At 44.4% G+C, this 21187-nt stretch overlaps 2 protein-coding genes across 8 annotated transcripts in view; one reads left to right on the top strand and one right to left on the bottom strand.

The window, feature by feature from the left end:
* Positions 1 to 16175, bottom strand: part of LOC143765027 (uncharacterized) — a 54499-nt gene extending 38324 nt beyond the window's left edge. For 3 of the 4 annotated variants that reach the window (XM_077251258.1, XM_077251255.1, XM_077251257.1), the window contains exon 1: positions 2787 to 2834. The gene's annotated coding sequence lies outside the window, so the exon portion shown is untranslated. Of the gene's footprint in view, positions 1 to 2786; positions 2835 to 16138 lie in introns of those variants that run through there. The other variant, XM_077251256.1, reaches the window with a different exon arrangement.
* Positions 2812 to 21187, top strand: part of LOC143765023 (uncharacterized) — a 72409-nt gene continuing 54033 nt past the window's right edge. Inside the window, exons 1-3 of one of the 4 annotated variants that reach the window (XM_077251249.1) lie at positions 2812 to 2944; positions 15603 to 15744; positions 19180 to 19205. The gene's annotated coding sequence lies outside the window, so the exon portion shown is untranslated. Of the gene's footprint in view, positions 2945 to 15602; positions 15745 to 18769; positions 19022 to 19179; positions 19206 to 21187 lie in introns of all 4 variants that reach the window. The other 3 variants (XM_077251248.1, XM_077251247.1, XM_077251250.1) reach the window with 3 other exon arrangements.

The raw sequence follows: 21187 nt of genomic DNA, 5'->3' as shown, positions 1-21187 counted from the left end.
GCCTTACCTGGTTATTAAAATGGCGCCCCCTATAACTAATAACCAGCAAAGGCTATATAGACAGCTGCAGGCTGATATTAATAGGCTAGGAAGGGGCCATGGATATTGGCCCCCTTCTCAGATTAAAAACATCAGCTTTCAGCTGCCCCAGAACTGGCACATCCATAAGATGCACCAATTCTGGTGCTGAGCCTCCGCTCTTCCCACTTGCCCTGGTGTGGTTGCAAGTGGGGTAATGGTATTGGGGTTGAGGTCAGCTTTGTATTGGCAGCTGACATCAAGCCCAAGGGTTAGTATGGAGAGGCATCTATAAGACACACCCATTACTAACCTTGAAGTCAAAAGGAAAAAACCCAAACACAACCTGAATAGAGTCCTTTAATTTAAATAAAGACACGGACATCTTTATTTGAAATTAAAAAAAAACAAAGTTATGCTTCCCTTTACACCTAATCCACTAAAGCCCACATCCCCTGTAAAAGACAAGAGATAATAAACCACCATATTCCTCACCTGTTCAACGAGAAGATAATCCATTTGTCCCTTGATGAGTCTAGCTCTGCTACATCTAGATGTCATGCTGAAAGATGGCATGATTAACATCAGCCCACAACTGTCTGCCTAGCCTTTGCTGGTTATTAATTATAAGGGGCCCCCCCATATCAATTTTGGGGGGTACCACAGTTTAATAACCAGTGAACGCTAAGTATACAGCAGTGAGCTGATATTAATACCCTGGGAAGCTCCATGTTTATTACCCATTCCCAGGCTATAAACCTCAGCCCCCAGCTGTTAGATTTCCATCTGCTGATTATTTAAATTTCGGCAGACCCCATACCTTTTTTTAATTTAATACATTTACAGTAAGCTATACACGCAAAGCAAGTTATATATCTCACATATTTCTACCTATTTACCTATGTATTGAAGAATATTCTGTTCGAAAACTTTCTTTCAATGACAATTACTCTATGTAAAATCTAATGTTAAAATCGCATTGCATACGCAAGCCACACAGATGTCAAACAGATGCTAGGTGAGAAAAATCACATTATACTCGCATGACATATGGCCGACTTTTCAGGAACAACATTGGACCAATTTTATTAACGCTGATGGGTAAGAGCACTGATTTATATATACATGTGCAGCCACCTGTGTGTTCATTTTCAACATGGGTGTGGCCTTCGTCTCACTACTGTTACTTTAAGATGACCCTCATTTATCATACAAAAATAGCAGATCCTGTACATACACCCTTTAAGTGTGGGAACAACCCTTTAAGAAAAAAATGGACAGCACTCTGCCTATAGGTTTTATTTTGTAACAACATGATAAAGAGACTGACTTTCAGTTATTCTTATATAGCAGTATGCTGCAAAACTAATGCAAATCAGTTGGAAGCACGTAGAAGACAGTAGGACTCCAAGTGAACATCTATTTTTTTTTCCTCTTTTGAAAAACTGTTGTACACATACGCAGGAGACTTAGTAGTCTCACAGGTCTTTTTCCTCTAGGTGTTTAAAGGGACTGTCAGCACAGAACGCCTGTTCAAACAAATGTATGGTGGCCACGCCATGATGCTCCGAGCACTTGTACGGGGTTTGAGTGCTTTTTGCAGCTTACTGTCAAATCAAGTGAACCAGGCACAGCCATTATAAAATGCATAGGTCCTGTTAAACAATAAAGGGGTCGCTGTCTCACCGAAAAGCTGTAACCCCTTCAATACAAAGATCAGTGGGATCAGACCCCTACCAATCTGAAGATGTTGGATAGGCCATTACTATTAAAAGTATTATAAAACCTCTTTGAAAAGGAATGTCATCAAAAATTAACTGTTATTTAAATCAAGTTTCTATGTTAAACATATTTTTTAAATACTTTTTGGTGATTTTTATTTTTTTTATAATTTTAAAATAAAAATCTTGTCATTTTTAACTCTAGTTACTAAGATTAATATTTGTCAGCTGCTTCCCGTTCTGTGCCAATCAACTTTCAGTAGTCTCATTATCATTACTAGCATGACAGATGACCTCTAGATGAATAACGTTGGATACCACATTCACAGTAGGTGATGATCGCAGCTTGTCCTCTCCTATAGAAGTCACAACCTGCAATCTAGACTGCAGATCTCTAAATGTAGTCAACAGAAGCCCAGGAAAGATCCCCACCCCATAATCATGTACAAAAAAAATACAACCGCAGGATTAAAAAAAAGATTAGAAACATATCCGGTGTTAACCTAGTAAAAATTATTGCAAGAGGTTGAGATTCCCTGTTACGCTACGTCCACACGTGAAGCACAGAATTTATTGCAGATTCTATTAGAAATATTCAGAACATTCCACTAGTATTAAAGGCAAATTTTGCTGTGGATTTGGTGCAGGTTTCATCCTATTCTTTGCAAGAGGTGAAATCAAAGCTGAAATCTACAGGAAAAAAGTGACAGGCTGTATATAAAAAATCCACACGGTGCCAAGTTGTCTGCACACGTATTTCTGCAGTGTGGATGCCATCTACTATGCTGGTCCCACTCGCAAAGCACATCACCCACTCAGAACGTCTCCCCTGCATGTAGGAGCCCGGGCACTCAGGCTGTCCTACTCCTCCACTCTCAATGCCCTGAACTAATAGGAGCCCCCTAGACATAAACCAAAGAAGCACACACAGTCCTGCCCTGCAGCAGCAGGAGGTGTCGGCCCCTATAGCAGCTCCAGGACACAGGGGACAATGTGGGCAAAGACAAGAAGTAATGTCATCAGCAGACTGCAAGCACCACTGCTCACCAACCATCTCACCCGGAAGTAATGTAGGCTCTCCAGCTCCTAGAGAGCTAAAGGACCTGGGACAAGGTCAACGTCATGTGACAAGTCACGTGTGCGGGAGGAGTCGCACTCCAGGCTGTCCTGGGGCTGGCAGTGAGCTGCATGAGGATTACTTCCTGGTGAGTCAGTTGCTGCACATTGCGAGTGTTAGTCAGTTGTGTGATTTTGCGTGGCGTTTCCTAACAGAGATTCGTCTTTGTGCTCCTAAATAAAGTCCTTGAGCCTTTCTACTCCGAGTCCGTGCAGTGTACACTGCAGCCATACTGGTCGGGGCTTAGCGGAGCTGTGCTTATATTCTCGGGAAGAGGCTGCTCCCTAGCAAGAATATGTTTGTGTATTATCCGTGCTTGCTCCCTCTCCACGTACAAGACCCCTCTGCTCCCCCCCTCCCATGTACAAGACCCCTCTGCTCCCCCCCTCCCATGTACAAGACCCCTCTGCTCCCCCTCCCATGTGCAAGACCCCTCTGCTCCCCCCTCCCATGTGCAAGACCCCTCTGCTCCCCCTCCCATGTGCAAAACCCCTCTGCTCCCCCTTCCATGTGCAAGACCCCTCTGCTCCCCCCTTCCATGTGCAAGACCCCTCTGCTCCCCCCTCCCATGTGCAAGACCCCTCTGCTCCCCCCTCCCATGTGCAAGACCCCTCTGCTCCCCCCTCCCATGTGCAAGACCCCTCTGCTCCCCCTTCCATGTGCAAAACCCCTCTGCTCCCCCTTCCATGTGCAAGACCCCTCTGCTCACCCCTTCCATGTGCAAGACCCCTCTGCTCACCCCTTCCATGTGCAAGACCCCTCTGCTCACCCCTCCCATGTGCAAGACCCCTCTGCTCCTACCTCCGATGTGCAAGACCCCTCTGCTTCCCTCCCACGTACAACACCACTCTGCTCCCCTCCCATGTACAAGACCCCTCTGCTTCCTTCCCACGTACAAAACCCGTCTGTTCCCCCTCCTATGTACAAGACCCCTCTGCTTCCCATGTACAAGACCTCTCTGCTCCCCCTCCCATGTACAAAACCCCTCTGCTCCCCCTTGCATTTACAAGACCCCTCTGCTTCCCATGTACAAGACCTCTCTGCTCCCCCTCCCATGTACAAAACCCCTCTGCTCCCCCTCCCATGTACAAGACCCCTCTGCTTCCCTCCCATGTACAAGACCCCTCTGCTTCCTTCCCATGTACAAGATCCCTTTGCTTCCCCACCCATGAGCAAGGCCCCTCTGCTCCCCCCTGTCATGATCTGTACTTTTGCCCTGTCCTGTATTTGAATAATATGCCATTTGATGTATGTAACTGTTCTCTGGTTTCTATTAGCTGTAATATATGTATTTTCTTGTGCTAGGAGTTTACCTGTAAAGGCCCCCGTCTCACATAGCGATTTACCAACGATCACGACCAGCGATACAACCTGGCCGTGATCGTTGGTAAGTCGTTGTGTGGTCGCTGGGGAGCTGTCACACAGACAGCTCTCTCCAGCGACCAACGATCAGGGGAACCTCTTCGGCATCGTTGAAACTGTCTTCAACGATGCCGAAGTCCCCCTGCAGCACCCGGGTAACCAGGGTAAACATCGGGTTACTAAGCGCAGGGCCGCGCTTAGTAACCCGATGTTTACCCTGGTTACCAAAAAAAACAAACAGTACATACTCGCCTTTCGGTGTCCGTCAGGTCCCTTGCCGTCTGCTTCCTGCTCTGAGTGAGCCGCCGTACAGTGAGAGCAGAGCGCAGCGGTGACGTCACTGCTGTGCTGCGCTCTCACTGTACGGCCGGATCTCAGTCAGAGCAGGAAGCAGACGGCAAGGGACCTGACGGACACCGAAAGGCGAGTATGTACTGTTTGTTTTTTTTGGTAACCAGGGTAAACATCGGGTTACTAAGCGCGGCCCTGCGCTTAGTAACCCGATGTTTACCCTGGTTACCAGTGAAGACATCGCTGGATCGGTGTCACACACACCGATGTCAGCGGGACCTCAACGACCAAAAAAAGGTCCAGGCCATTCCGACACGACCGGCGATCTCGCAGCAGGGGCCTGATCGCTGGTACGTGTCACACATAGCGAGATCGCTACTGAGGTCGCTGTTGCGTCACAAAACTAGTGACTCAGCAGCGATCTCGCTATGTGAGACGGGGCCTTAACAATGTCTCCTTCCCCCAATACTTGCAGCCCTAAGCTATAATGTAATTAAGCTTTGTCAACTAGTGAAGGAATAGCCATTCTTCCTCACAGCAGGTGGCTAGTCAAATGTACATACTACGGAGCCGTACAGTCTAGAATCTTCTGATGGACTCAACCATTGAATAGAAGGTGTGACCCCCCTACCCCCCTTCATGGGCGGATCCCAGGAGCTCAGACAATCCATTCTTATTTTGAGATCAGATGTGAGTTGATGCTGGAAGGAGAAGGAGTGGGGATTCTTAGCTGAGGCAAGACCCCACGTACATCTGTGACTGCGGAAGCGAACGGGACGAGACTTGAGCTGAGGACATATCTCGTCGTTCGTGAGATTGTTTAGGATCTCTTGGACACGTGTGGACTATTATTTTGTTAGCTGGCACAAGGATTATCGGGAGGTGCCCCCGAACCTGTTCCGTTGGACTAATTGTGGACTCTGTAGATCTACCTGCATGTGTTGTTCCAGCGTTCTTGATAATAAATCTGTGGAATCATCCCTTGGCCTGTTGTCCCTTCTTGCTCTGCCGTACACCCCGTCACAAACTGGTGGCAAGCAGCGGGATCAGAGCAGAAGGAATGGAGGACAATGGCCCAACATCGGGAACCAGCACCGCAGAGTACAAGAACTGGACTTTGGGGAGCCTACAATCAAAGGCCCGTGAAGTAGGAGTCCGTTTTAAAGGACTCTCCAAGGAGCAGCTAATTGAGGCTTTGGAAGGAGTTCGCCTGCAAGATGACGCTGAGGAAGGATCCTCGCAGCAAATGGAGGAAAGACTGCAGCCGGAGGTAAATACCCAAAAGAGTCAGTGGGTTGTGTGGTACGAGGAGGAGTTGGCATTGCTGGGAGAGGAGGCCACAATAGACGATAAGAGAGAGGCCATTCACAGAGCTCAGGAGAGGGAGAGGGAGGCCATTCACAGAGCCGAGGAGAGAGAGAGGGAGGCCATTCACAGAGCCGAGGAGAGAGAGAGGGAGGCCATTCACAGAGCTCAGGAGATGGCATTGCTGGAGAGGCAGATCGCTTTGGAAGCAGCTAGAAGCTCCAGACAGACTATAACCCCAGCACCCACCATGAGGGAACTTCCCAGAGTGTCCCGCAAAGACTTCAAGCCGTTTAATGAGGCTGCAGGCGACATTGAGAGCTTCTTCCAGGACTTTGAGCATCAGTGTCGATTAATGGAAGTCCCGGACAGGGAGCGAGTCCGACATCTGGTGGGGCTCTTAGAGGGTGGAGCTGCCGCAGCCTATAGAGCTATGGGCCCTCGAGAGAACTGTGAGTATGCGGAGATTAAACTGACTATTCTAGAACATTATGCTGTGACGCCAGACACTTACAGGACTCAGTTCCGTACTTTAGCCTGCAATGAGGAAGTGTCTTTCAAGATGTATGCCCACAGACTCAAACAAATATGTAATCGCTGGCTGGAAGCAGAGGAGGCCTTAACCTGGGAGACCTTTCTCCAGGTTATCCTAAAAGAGCAGTTTTACTTCAAGTGACCTGCTGAGATCCGGGAATGGGTGCGTGAGAGGAGACCAGCCACTGTGGAGGAAGCTGCAGCTCTAGCTGATGAGGTTCTCACCATCAAGCCTCAGTGGAGGGTTCTGTTAGAGGATCGAGAGAGGCCTACCAGCCCCACAACCCCGGTGGCCCCCAGTTCTTCTGTCCCCATTGTTCCCCGTTCCTCTAAGCCACCACCTCATGCTGATACCCGTGTAAATGTCCCTCCAGTTGCTTCTACTGCGTTTTCTGGAATACGACGAGGAGAGGAAGTAGCAGAGCGCAGGTGTTATGGCTGTGGGCATCCGGGGCATCTGCAGGCCTCATGCCCAGCCAGCTCATGGAGGAGTCGTCCTCAAACCCCTACAGCACCTTCAGGTGGGGGCCGGCCTCCAGGTTCCCTTACCCCTCACCCAAGAGGACGCCTTGGATGGAGTGAGACCCAGCACAGATGCTATCGATGTGGGCAGCAGGGGCATCTGCAAGCCTCCTGCCCAGCTGTTCCAATGAGGATTGATCCTGTACCCAGTCATATTATTAATTATGTACAGCCAAGTGCCATGGAGGAAGACGTGTTACCACTACGTGAGGACCGGCCTAGTGCCTCACCCACCCATGTTGCACCACTAGGAATTTATCGTGTGCGACCTGCAGCTATGACGACTTCTGCTCATCGAGGTAAACACTTGCAGGAGGTCGTGCTGGATGGACAGAGACTTATTGGATTTTGTGACTCAGGGGCTTTCCTCACACTGGCTGATCCCCGAGTGGTTCGGCCTGAGGCAATCCATAGAGGACCTGGGATTGTCATTGAACTGGCTGGTGGACAATGGAAGACTATCCCCACAGCCACTGTGGATCTGAACTTTGGTTTTGGGGTCAGGCGATGTGTGGTTGGGGTGATGGGTGGTCTGCCTGCAGATGTTCTCCTGGGCAATGATGTGGGAGAGCTACGATGCCAATTCGTGGCTGCATGAAGCCACATGTAAGTTACGCTCTGCCTTTGTGTACTTAACCAGCGACCTGTAGAGGTCCCTAGTACGTACACAAATTGGGAGGGGAAGGGATTGTCATGATCTGTACTTTTGCCCTGTCCTGTATTTGAATAATATGCCATTTGATGTATGTAACTGTTCTCTGGTTTCTATTAGCTGTAATATATGTATTTTCTTGTGCTAGGAGTTCACCTGTAACAATGTCTCCTTCCCCCAATACTTGCAGCCCTAAGCTATAATGTAATTAAGCTTTGTCAACTAGTGAAGGAATAGCCATTCTTCCTCACAGCAGGTGGCTAGTCAAATGTACATACTACGGAGCCGAACAGTCTAGAATCTTCTGATGGACTCAACCATTGAATAGAAGGTGTGACCCCTACCCCCCTTCATGGGCAGATCCCAGGAGCTCAGACAATCCATTCTTATTTTGAGATCAGATGTGAGTTGATGCTGGAAGGAGAAGGAGTGGGGATTCTTAGCTGAGGCAAGACCCCACGTACATCTGTGACTGCGGAAGCGAACGGGACGAGACTTGAGCTGAGGACATATCTCGTCGTTCGTGAGATTGTTTAGGATCTCTTGGACTCGTGTGGACTATTATTTTGTTAGCTGGCACAAGGATTATCGGGAGGTGCCCCCGAACCTGTTCCGTTGGACTAATTGTGGACTCTGTAGATCTACCTGCATGTGTTGTTCCAGCGTTCTTGATAATAAATCTGTGGAATCATCCCTTGGCCTGTTGTCCCTTCTTGCTCTGCCGTACACCCCGTCACACCCCCTCCTATGTACAAGACCCCCTCTGCTTCCCTCCCACGTACAACACCACTCTGCTCCCCCTCCCACGTACAAGACCCCTCTGCTTCCCTCCCATGTGCAAGACCCCTCTGCTTCCTTCCCATGTACAAGATCCCTTTGCTTCCCCCACCCATGAGCAAGGCCCCTCTGCTCCCCCCTCCCATGTACAAGACCCCCTCTGCTTCCCTCCCACGTACAACACCACTCTGCTCCCCCTCCCACGTACAACACCACTCTGCTCCCCCTCCCACGTACAAGACCACTCTGCTCCCCCTCCCATGTACAAGATCCGTCTGCTTCCCTCCCATGTACAAGACCCCTCTGCCCCCTTCCATTTACAAGACCCCTCTGCTCCCTCTTCCATTTACAAGACCCCTATGCTTCCCTCCCACGTACAAAACGGGTCTGCTTCCGCTTGCATTTACAAGACCCCTCTGCTTCACTCCCACGTACAAGACCCGTCTGCTCCCCCTCCCATGTACAAGACCCGTCTGCTCCCCCTCCCATGTACAAGATCCCTCTGCTTCTCCACCCATGAACAAGACCCCTCTGCTTCTCCACCCATGAACAAGACCCCTCTGCTTCTCCACCCATGAACAAGACCCCTCTGCTCCCCCTCCCACGTACAACACCACTCTGCTCCCCCTCCACGTACAAGAACCGTCTGCTCCCCCCTCCTATGTACAAGACCCCTCTGCTCCCTTCCTATGTACAAGACCTCTCTGCTCCCCCTCCCATGTACAAGACCCCTCTGCTCCCCCCTCCCATTTACAAGATCCCTCTGCTTCCTCTCCCATGTGCAAGACCCCTCTGCTCCCCCCTCCCATGTGCAAGACCCCTCTGCTCCCCCCTCCCATGTGCAAGACCCCTCTGCTCCCCCCTCCCATGTGCAAGACCCGTCTGCTCCCCCTCCCAAGCACAAGACCCGTCTGCTCCCCCTCCCAAGCACAAGACCCGTCTGCTCCCCCTCCCAAGCACAAGACCCGTCTGCTCCCCCTCCCAAGCACAAGACCCGTCTGCTCCCCCTCCCAAGCACAAGACCCGTCTGCTCCCCCTCCCAAGCACAAGACCCGTCTGCTCCCCCTCCCAAGCACAAGACCCGTCTGCTCCCCCTCCCAAGCACAAGACCCGTCTGCTCCCCCTCCCAAGCACAAGACCCGTCTGCTCCCCCTCCCAAGCACAAGACCCGTCTGCTCCCCCTCCCAAGCACAAGACCCGTCTGCTCCCCCTCCCAAGCACAAGACCCGTCTGCTCCCCCTCCCAAGCACAAGACCTCTCTTCTCCCACCCCCAAGCACAAGACCTCTCTTCTCCCACCCATGAGCAAGAACTCTCTGCTCCCTCTCATGTACACGACCCCTATAAATCCTCCGTACCTCCTTGTTTCTGTAGCAGTTGCAGTATATGTGCGTGCAGAGTCTGTATTATTGCCACGTTGGGTGTTGTGGTATCTTTATTGTATATACAGGAACCCGCCACTGTTCCCTTTGTTAAAAAGAAAAAAATCCTCCTTTCTCACCAGAGGACCTTTGCAAATTATGACATTTTACCAGAAATATAACTTTTTTTTTTCTGGTAAAATAACAGAAGCCAAGTAGATCTTAAGGACAATAAAGTCTTTTCGGTTCTGTTGGTGCCCATCAAGTGACAGATCCAACACTTCTGTCAGTTCCTTTGTTCTGCTTTTATCACAGCATTACAATAGAGTTAACTTGACCCCAGTTTGGACAGAGCCCAAGTGTAATACAACTGTGGGGAGTACAGCATCCCTAGGTGCAAATAAGTGTCTAGTCTGGAGCTCTTATTTTGGTCCATGATCAAAGTGGAAAAGATATGTATAAAAAGAACAAAGCAATTGATGGCGTTATATGAAGTTTTATATCGTAGAGCTCTGGGTACCAGACTGGTCATGCCATGTTTTATGTACTGGCGATCTTTAGTTTTCATAAAACGAAGGCAGTCTGACATATCTAGGCAACTAACTTTATATGATCTAAGAACCTGAGATTAAAGTGGTTGCCTGCTTCTAATGGATCCCCCAAGTGATACGGTAGGTGAAATTTGTGACAGTCTTGATGCAAGGGTTGATAATCCCTTGAAATCAGTGTTTTGGAATAAAATTAACTTTTAATAATAGGATATTAACAACCGTGAGTCTGCCATTTGAAAGAGGACTCGGGGTCTCTAAGGTCTTTTATAGACTAGTGTACCACATTATTTGTCTTGTCTGTCTTGGCACCTTGCACTTTCGGTTACCTCTTTTATACTATACTTATTAAAAGTTATATTTTATTCCAAAACGCTGATTTCAATTAAGGCTAGTTGGATGTAACCATCTGCTACATTTCATTGGTTTAATCCATGCGGCACCAGTTGTCTGCAATATACTAACATGTCTGCTTCTCCAGAGCGAGAACTGGACTATGTAGCTCAGGGGTAAGGAACCTTTTTTCGGACAAGGGACATTTGGATATTTATAATATCAGTCACAGGCTGAACAAAATTATCACCTTTAAAAATTAGCCTGTTATATGTGGTCAAACAATTAACTCTCTGCTAATGTGATGGCTGGAACTGCTTTTCTTTGGTGAGGTGTGCGATAAGTGGTACTGATGATGTTGCTACTCACAACTGCTTTTCCAGGCTAGCGTCAGTCTGTAGCTCAGTGGGCTCTGCAATAAGTTTTGTAAAAAGAAGAAGGCCACAGCAGTAAGGTGTTCCAAACACAGATGTATATTACACTGCTTGTCTCCTCAAAGAATACACAGGACTACTGTATGTACATCATATAGGATACACTGAGACTGCTGTATATACATCACAAAACATACACTGAGACTTTGGTGTATATACATCATACAACCCCTGGCAAAAATTATGGAATCACAGGCCTTGGAGGATGTTCATTCAGTTGTTTAATTTTGTAGAAAAAAAGCAGATCACAGACATGGCACAAAACTAAAGTCATATCAAATGGCAACTTTCTGGCTTTAAGAAACACTAAAAGAAATCAAGAACAAAAAATTTATTAGTCAGTAATGATTACTTTTTTTAACCAAGAATAGGGAAAAAATTATGGAATCACTCAATTATGAGAAAAAAATTATGGCATCACCCTGTAAATTTTAATTCCCAATAATGTCTCTTTTGGAGACATATTGCTTTAAGTTTCTGGTCTTGACGCTTTGAGGTCTTCCTTGGTCTACCAGTATGTTTGCCTTTAACAACCTTTCCATATTGTTTGCTTTTGGTCCAGATTTTAGACACAGCTGACTGTGAACATCCAACATCTTTTGCAACATTGTGTGATGATTTACCCTCTTTTAAGAGTTTGATAATCCTCTCCTTTGTTTTCAGTTGGAGCCATGATTCATGTCAGTCCACTTGGTGCAACAGCTCACCAAGGTGTGATCACTCCTTTTTAGATGCAGACTAACGAGCTGATCTAATTTGATGCAGGTGTTAGTTTTGGGAATTAAAATTTACAGGGTGATGCCATAATTTTTTTCTCATAATTGAGTGATTCCATAATTTTTTCCCTATTCTTGGTTAAAAAAAAGTAATCATTACTGACTAATAAATTTTTTGTTCTTGATTTCTTTTAGTGTTTTCTTACAGCCAGAAAGTTGCCATTTGAAATGACTTTAGTTTTGTGCCATGTCTGTGATCTGCTTTTTTTCTACAAAATTAAACAACTGAATGAACATCCTCCAAAGCCGGTGATTCCATAATTTTTGCCAGGGGTTGTATATGATACACTGGGACTGCTGTCTATACATCACATAGAATTCACTGGGACTATTGTATGTACATCACATAGAAGGAGAAGTGTGTGTATAATAGCCAGGATCACTAAATGTAAAATACAATACATTTTGTTGATGAACAACCGACCAAGCAAAATTATTTAAAAGCAAAAAGCTAAAAAGAGAGTGAAAGTAACCACTAATAAAATCATGTAAGGACTGTCAACCCTCCTCCAATGTGCTTGCTAGAGAAAGTACATAATAGTACCTGAGTTGTCACAGGATGCAATATTCAGGAAAATAGCCTGATCAATGATCACACTGGTCTACAAAAAAAAAAAATTCTGGCATGGACTTTAAGAACAGTTTTAGACTAATTTGAGGGTGCTGAATTCAAATCTGATCTCATAATTTCTCTATCACATCATGTTTTTGCGCTACAGGTATATAGCCCATTTTCAAGAATTCCATGATAAATATAAGTAGTGTATGAAAGTGACGGTTTATACGGCTCACTAAGGTAAATTTAGTTTTCATTTAGTCTCCCAATAAATGTGAGAATATCTTTGTTTTCTTTGAACATGCATAATTCCCATTTGTTATGATAACACCCTTGTTTTCTGTGCTACTGGGACAGTAGAGCTACAGCAGAGCATTGGGTGAAAACTGAATGGCCTCAGCGACAGAGTTTGGCATCTGGCGATAAGAATGTCATCCATGATCCTCTAGTGGATAGGAAGGACATTCTTTCCTCCCTTACACATAAAACTTGGATTGATGAAGCAGTTCGTCAAAGCTCTCAATCGCAGTGGAGAATGCTTTAACTATATATGTTCAACTTTTCCTGGTCTTAGTGAAGAGAAGAAAAAGGCTGGAATATTTGCTGGACCTCAAATAAGAACACTTATGAGAGACCCAAATTTTATCACATCAATGAATGTGACAGAAGAGCGAGCTTGGAATGCATTTTGTGATGTGGTGCAGAATTTTCTAGGGAATAAGAAAGCAGACAACTATGAAGAGATTGTGGAAGAGCTACTAATGAGTCTGTGAAATCTTGGATGTAGAATGAGTATCAAGATTCAATATTTACACAGCCATTTGGACTTTTTTCCAGAGAATCTTGGGGATGTGAGCGAGGAACAAGGGGAGCGTTTTCATCAGGACATTAAAACAATGGAAGAACGGTATCAAGGCCGGTGGGACTCACAGATGATGGCTGACTATTGCTGGAGCTTGATAAGAGACAACCCAGAAGCTGTACATCACAGATCAGCCAAGAAAAGAAAGTTCAAATAACGGCCATTTGTCATTCATCTGTGTGCCATATATATGTGTTTTTATATTTTGGAGTTTAATTCTGTAAGTATATTTGATTTGCTGTACATAGACTTTGTAATCTTTGTTATTCCTTGATTAAAAATATACAATGTAGTATTGAAAATCATGTGTTTTTATCATAAAACATTAAATAGGAGTAATTTTAATAAAAAATTGAAAATATCTCGAAATCCTGATGTGATAGCCAAAAACGGAGTTCATATTCGTAATCAGCAGCCAAAATTGACTTAAATTATGTTTTAAAACCTTTTGCAAGAAAAATTGCGTTGACCAGTGTAATAGAATAAGAAAAGCAATGTGCAATTGGGCTAAGTAATAAAAGGTCTATGACACTGAAAGCCGAATAATAAAGTCACATCAAAGCAAAAAAATTGTAAAAATGTGTAAATAAAGTAAACAACCCTTTTGAGATGGATTTTTTTTTTTTCAGAATAAATGTATATCACTAAATAAAATAATTTAATGTATATTATAGATGTGATCATGCTGCCGCCGGCGCTTGCCTGCTGAATGTGATTTTTTTTTTCTTCAATATATATTATATTCAGTATGTAAACTAGGGGGCAGGTCATTGAGGGATCAGTGACCTGTCATAAGCCATAAAGATGCATATGTAAGGCCTCTTTCACACTTCCATTTTTACAATCTGCACAGGATATGTCAAAATGTTGAAAAGACGGATCCTGTGCTGATTGTAAAAAACAGATGCACTGGAGCCTTTTTTTTGACGGTTCCAGTGCATCCTAGAAGGCTATGTGCACACGTTGTGTATGCGTCTTCGCCACGGTTTTTCGCTGCGAAAACGCATACACAACACAACCCATGATAAAAATAGCCTTCCCGATGCTGCCTGCAGCGCCGGTTCCCAGTGATGCATAGCGAGACAATGACCTGTGATGACGTAGCGGTCTCTCCAGACCAATACGTCATCGGGTCATTTTTTATTTTGAACATATCTTTTTACTATTGCTGCTGCATAGGCAGCATCAATAGTAAAAAGAGTGAGCGAGAGAGAATTTCCCTGACCGGAAATTCTTCCGCGCATGCTCAGTTTGAAAAGACGGCATCTGCCGCTGGACTCCTGCTTTTCACAGTCAGTGATGGATCCTGCACCCATAGGCTTCCATTATAGCCAACAACGGGCAGCGCAGGATACGTCGCTGAGCGGTTTTCCGACGTGCAGAAAAAACATTCCTCTGTGCGTTGTCTCTGCCCGACGGCAGCAATTTTACGATGGATCCAGCACACAACGGATGAAACATGTGGCCATCCATCACTAATACAAGTCTATGAGAAAAAAACGGATCCAGCAGCACCATTTGCTGGATCCGTTTTTTTCACAAAACGACAGATTGTGACGGAAAAAGAAAGACGGAAGTGTGAAAGAGGCCTAAGCAGATCACCACATAAATACCCTACGACCACAGGCCACCCTGGAGCATGAGAATCTCATTAACTACAAATAAAGATTAAACAACAACCACTAGATGGATTTCATCACCCAGGTATGATTTTTATCAGTATAACGACGCCAACCTGACTTTTTGTAGGTTACTGTGCGCAATCCTGCTGACAGGTTCACTTTAAAAACTCAGTTTGGCCAGCATGACACACCACTCTTTTTACATTTGCTCTAGATAACTGAATATCTTTTTTTCCTATGATTTCAGCCTAACATATTTTTTTTTCAAGAAGGACTCATTGGGTGATTTGATTTCATACGCAGGATTTTTTTTTAACCCTGCTGTTCTGTTAGGTCAAAAATGACCGTTTTTGAAATTCTATAATGTTATAAAAATTCAGCGTGTGATTCTGAGACTTGAGGCTCCCTGACTTTTCGTCATTAGGGGGGTACTCTCTGTGGGAATTTTTTTTTTTTTAATTTTTGTTTACTTTATTTGGTACAATTTTACAGTACAAGTGTATGTGAAATCTAAACAGAACAGCAGGGTTAAATTCACCTTTGCAGTTATTGAAACTCCAAAAGTAGATTCCAAGTCATGGGAAATTATTAGGAAGGACTTGCACTTCTCCTTCATGTAACATCCACTTCTGCCTTTGGCTCAAAAGCTGACTTGCATCTTTAAAAATAGTATTAAAAAATGCTATGTGTGATTACCACCATAGGATTTTTTTCTTGGAAGCTCTTGGCTGAAACCTTTCTTTCCTGACTCCTTTATTACATGCTAAAGTTGACTCTGTTTCAGTCCATGCATTAACTGTTTATCTCAACAGGGATCAAACAAACTTGCCTACTACATAATTGAATATTGATGGATCCCTTACAATCTGTGAGCCACCTATAAAAATGTCATGTAGACAGGATATTGTTGAAGATATACCCCCATGTCTTTTGAAACATTGTAGATGACTAGAGGTAAGTACCATAGTTTCATGTACTGTTTAGGAATGGCTATTCAGTAATTTTATACTGATGAAAATCATAAAATTAGTGGATCCTGTTTGTCTTGACTATATTGCACCATAGTGCATGATTGATGCAATAAAATATCTGCCATACATTGGTTTGGGATTTGACTATTAGACAGTGCATTACATCACTTTGTAAAAGGGTTTTCCTTTCTCGCTGGCAGACAGGAATTACATATACTCTTCAACATTGAAATTGCAACATAAAGAATGAAAAGTCGTGGAATTATGGAAATCATGGGTTGGATAGGCAATGGTATGCAAACAATGAAAGACTGGAAACAACATTTCAAAACATGTAAATGCATTCAGTATTGTGTAAAAGCACCTTTTAGGCTCACCTGTTGGGGTGGCTTCACAAAGCCGAAGGTCAGGGTGGACAAACGGACCCAGGGCATTGGTACAGATGGCTTGAAGGTATGTGAAGAAACAAAGACTTAGGGTACTTTCACACAGTGGCACTTTGGTCGCTACAACGGCACGATCCGTGACGTTCCAGCGATATAGTTACGATATCGCTGTGTCTGACACGCTACTGCGATCAGGGACCCCGCTGAGAATCGTATGTCGTAGCAGATCGTTTGAAACTTTATTTCGTCGTCAAGTGTCCCGCTGTGGCGGCATGATCGCAGCGTGTAACAAAGGTGTGCATGATATTCCCAATGTCCCGTATGACTTCTACATCGTAACTACGTCATGAAATTATCGCTCCAGCGCCGTGCATTGCAAAGTGTGACCGCAGTCTCCGACGCTGGAGCGATAATCAAGCGACGCTGCAACGTCACGGATCGTGCCGTCGGAGCGATCAAAGTGCCACTGTGTGACAGTACCCTTAGACACATTGGAGCCACAGGACCAGGAGCGCATAAAAAGAGGAATACATCTGGTCTGAGGCATCACACTGAGAAAGGCAGCAAATTATTGTACAATAACATTGTAAGCTTAATGCAATCAGTGGGTTAATTGAGGAGATGGCTAGCAGAGGGTTATCCGTCAAAAACTTAGTTTATGAAGGATCACAGAAGGTTTGAATGATTGATGCACATCATAAACTATCTATAGAGTCCCAAGACTAAGGCACAAGTGGGTGTATCTAAATGGTCTGTAAGTGGCCTAGGGAGATAATTCTACAGATATACACAGGGCAACTTGCAAAATCCATAGAGCACAACTGTTTTGAAAGGGCAAAGAGCTTATACCAACCTCAACAGATGTGTAACAGCGCCAAGCACAGAAGTACACCTACTCTCACACATTGGTATACTATCAGTAAGATGATTAATTGTGTGAGGAATGTTCCGCTACAGTAAATGCACTTGGGTACACAAATCATCAAGATCCATTTCTGGCAGCTCCTTTTGCAATTGCCAACAAATAATGCCCCACATGTGGTCTAAAGATGCTGTAGGTCATGATTGCACGTTTAGGCCTTGAGGGTTGCTCACAGTAGCGTCAGCAAGATGCGACCTGGCAGTCTCGTGTTGCAAAACGACTTCTGGCACATTTCTGAGAAATGACTGTACTGCTAGTTCCATGATCATATCAACGTGAGCTGTGAGTTTGCCAGAAATAAAGACTAGACCATAATCCTGGCAGAAGGACTGGTGTAACACTCTTGTGAAGTCCTCTTTATGGCATTGCTCACATGGTCCGCATACTAATCTCCGGCTGTCATTGTGTCCAAGACAGCATTGGGACTCCGAACTGAAGTAGATAGACCTCCATTGCCAACTTATTCTGGACTATGATAGCTTTGGAAAGCGGTCACATGAGGTCAATGGAACACCTGTTGCTGAACGACTGGCTTGCAGAACACTGTCATACAAATATCTTCTGATCGTTCGTGTACACTCTTGACACCTTATTCTTAATATGTAATGCCTAATTTTACTTGCAGTACAGAGTAAGTGAATCGTGGAGCCAGGGGTAAAGCCATTTCTCCAAAGTGTCCCAGGAGCCATTTTTTAGCACAACGACGCCAGGCTGCATGTTACTTGTGCTGTGAGCAGCTTGCTTGGCTTAAATGTGCTACAGGGGCCTGCAACGTCTCCAGACTTGTCTTCCATCGAGCACACCTGGGACATCATAGGTTGGGATCTACAAAGAGAGCTGCCACCAGTGCATTTGCATGATTTGTCCAAGTGCATTGAGCAAAGCAGAACATTCATTAGACAACCATTAATAACTTCATTGATAGCAGCCAAGTCGTTTAAGTGCGGGGATTTCTGATGTGATGCTTATACACAATGTTGAATAAATCAAGATGTTTTGAAATCTTTTCCATTTTTCATCATTTGTATATCACTAACATGTCTATCCTTCCTATGATTTCCATAATTTGACGACTTTTCCTTCTTAGTGTTTTAATTTAAAGCGAAGCTGTCAGTGGGATTTTGCTAAATAAACTACAGGCATTGTTATGTTGCCACTGTTCCACTGATTAAAATGATACCTGGGGTGAAGAAATTTGTATTGTGGTTCTTGTGTAATCAGTGTTAGAAGTTTTCAGTTAATGGTATGCCTGTGCTCCAGGGCGGTACTGTAGGCAGAATCTTATCTGTATATTCTAGGCCAGAAAACCTAAGAAGTGACCTGCCCACAGGCCACCATGAAAAACAAACATGTTCCTCATCAGTGAGACAGAGAGAGAGACAGACTCTTTATGCTTTAGGGCTGATTGTGGGGTGACCTGTCTTTCCTTGGTTTCTCTGGCCTAGAGCACCAAGATAAGACTCTGCCTGCAGTTCCGCCCCAGTGCATGAGTATATCATTACCTGCAAACTTCTAACACTGATTACACAAGAACCACAAGACGGATTTATTCACAGAAGGTCTCATTTCAATCAATGTAACTGTGGCAACATGACAATGCCTGTAGTTTACTTATCAAAATCCTGCTGACAGGTTCACTTTAATTGTTGAGAGAAAACATATGGGGATTTAATTTTTTATTATGGGTTTACCATTTATAGAGATTTTTACACTCATAAGGCCAAGCCCTTACAAAAGTACCCAGGTTAGAGATGAGTGGATCGCTCCAACTACGGTCAAGGTCAGTTCTCTCTGGCCATGGGCAGGAGCAGCGGGATATCCTAAGCCAAGCCTGGGATTTCAGAAGATCAGCAAATTGGCACAGCTCCTGTCAACAGCCAGCGATCACAGATTGTGGACCAGTTTTGCGCTAAGCGATCTGCTCATCTCTTGCTAAGAAAAGAAAATCGGAGGTAATTTTAGAAGAGTAACACTCAGGAATTAAAAGTAGAAGCAACTCCTCTGTTAAGATGCCCATACACATAACATAAATGTAAGCCAAACAAGCGTATTCTGGAAAGCCGAACAACCATCTAATGTGTTTAGTGGTTTCTTTACTCTCCCCTTACAGCAGATGCCATCCAGCAGAAGGATTGGGTATGTTGGATTTCAAAATGTTGATCCTTCTGTTATGATGGGATAAACTACCAAGTGCCGATAGAAGTTCAGTTTAAGATCTGTGGCCACAGTTCTTTTAATCCTCTTATTTATCAAAATTCTGACAAACAGTGGGGAAAATACGGTAAGTATTTGATACACTGCCGAACTGGCAAATTAACCCACCCAAAAAGAATGGAGAGATCTGTAATTTTTTATTCTAGGTACACTTCAACTGTGTGAGACAACCTAAAAATAAAAAACAGAGAATCGTATTGTATTATTTTTAAATAATTAAATTGCATTTTATTGCATGAAATAGGTATTTGATCACCTACCAAACAGCAAGAATTCAGGCTCTCACAGGCCCTTTAGTTTTTCTTCAAGAAGCCCTCCTACTCTGCACTTATTACCTGTATTAATTGCACCTGTTTAAACTCATTACCTGTACAAAAGACACCTGTCCACACAATCAATCACACTCCAACCTCTCCACCATTGACCAAGACCAAAGAGCTGTGTAAGGACACTGGGGTCAAAATTGTAGACCGCCACAAGGCTGCGATGGGCTACAGGACAATAGTCAAGCTGCTTGGTGAGAAGGCAACAATTATTGGCATAATTATTAGAAAATGGAAGAAACACAAGATGCCCGTCATTCTTCCTCAGTCTGAGGTCCCATGCAAGATCTCGCCATGTATGTTAAGAATGATTTTGAGACAGGTCAGGAATCTGCCCAGAACCGTGAAGGATGGTGGGAGAAACCTCATACTTTGGGGGTGCTTTTCTGCAAAGGGGACAGGATGACTGCGCTGTATTGAAGGGAGGATGGATGGGGTCATGCAATGCAGTATTTTAGCCAACAACCTCCTTCCCTCAGTAAGCCCTTTGAAGATGGATCATGGGTCTTTCTTCCAACATGACAGTGACCCAAAACACACAGCCAGTGCAACTAAGGAGTGGCTCTGTAATAAGCATTTCAAGGTCCTGGAGTGGCCTTACCAGTCTCCAGTTCTGAACCGAATAGAACATTTTTAGAAGGAGCTGAAAGTCAATGTTGCCCAGCGACAGCCACGAAACCTGAAAGATCTGGAGAAGATCTGTATGGAAGAGTGGACCAGAATCCCTGCTGCAGTGTGTACAAAGTTGGTCAAGAACTACAGGAAACTTCTGACCTCTAATTGCACTCAAATGTTTCTGTACCAAATACTAAGTTGTGTTTTTCTATTGTATCAAATACTTATTTCATGCAATAAAATGCAAATTAATTATGTTAAAATTATACAAAGTGACTTTCTGGATTTTTTTTTTTAATACTGTGTCTCACAGTTGAAGTGTACCTACAAAAAAATTACATACCTCTCCGTTCTTTGTAGGTGGGAAAACTTGCAAAATCGGCAGTGTATAAAATACTTATTTTCCCCACTGTACTTTCTCTTTTGTGCATAGCCTAAAGGGACCTCCAGTGAGCTGGATTCTAAGCTAGATACATCACTTTACATTAGGTCGAATACAAGGAGAAACATGAGTCAATGCTATATCATTAAAAATCCTTTACATTTTGTTACAAAAATGTTAAAAGCAAAATTATACATCTACAAACAAAATTGAGCAAAAATGTAACAAAAGTGGGGACAGTGCACAGGAGTGCTATCCTACCTACATCCATGAGTGATGACCACTATATTTGATCTATAAATGTATGTGTCTGCCAACCTTCACTAGATTGTTGACTGTTGTAACTATTTGTCATGGTTGACATTGCTCCATTTCCTCCAGTGCGAACTTGGATGTGGGTATTCAGCAACATTTGAATTCACGTTGACATCAACATTACATATTGCTGCGGTCCACTGTGAATGCTCCACTTGAATGTCGCATGTATAAATATTATTATGGGCATTGTCACCTTGACCACTTTTCAGATGGCCATAATATTTTGATTACTTTGCAGACATTAACCCAAGGGCTATTTGCACACC

The sequence above is a fragment of the Ranitomeya variabilis genome, chromosome 4 (genome assembly GCF_051348905.1).
Source record: "Ranitomeya variabilis isolate aRanVar5 chromosome 4, aRanVar5.hap1, whole genome shotgun sequence".
Classification (NCBI taxonomy): domain Eukaryota; kingdom Metazoa; phylum Chordata; class Amphibia; order Anura; family Dendrobatidae; genus Ranitomeya; species Ranitomeya variabilis.
Note: the sequence above shows the minus strand (reverse complement) of the source record. Positions and strands in the feature narration are given on the sequence as shown.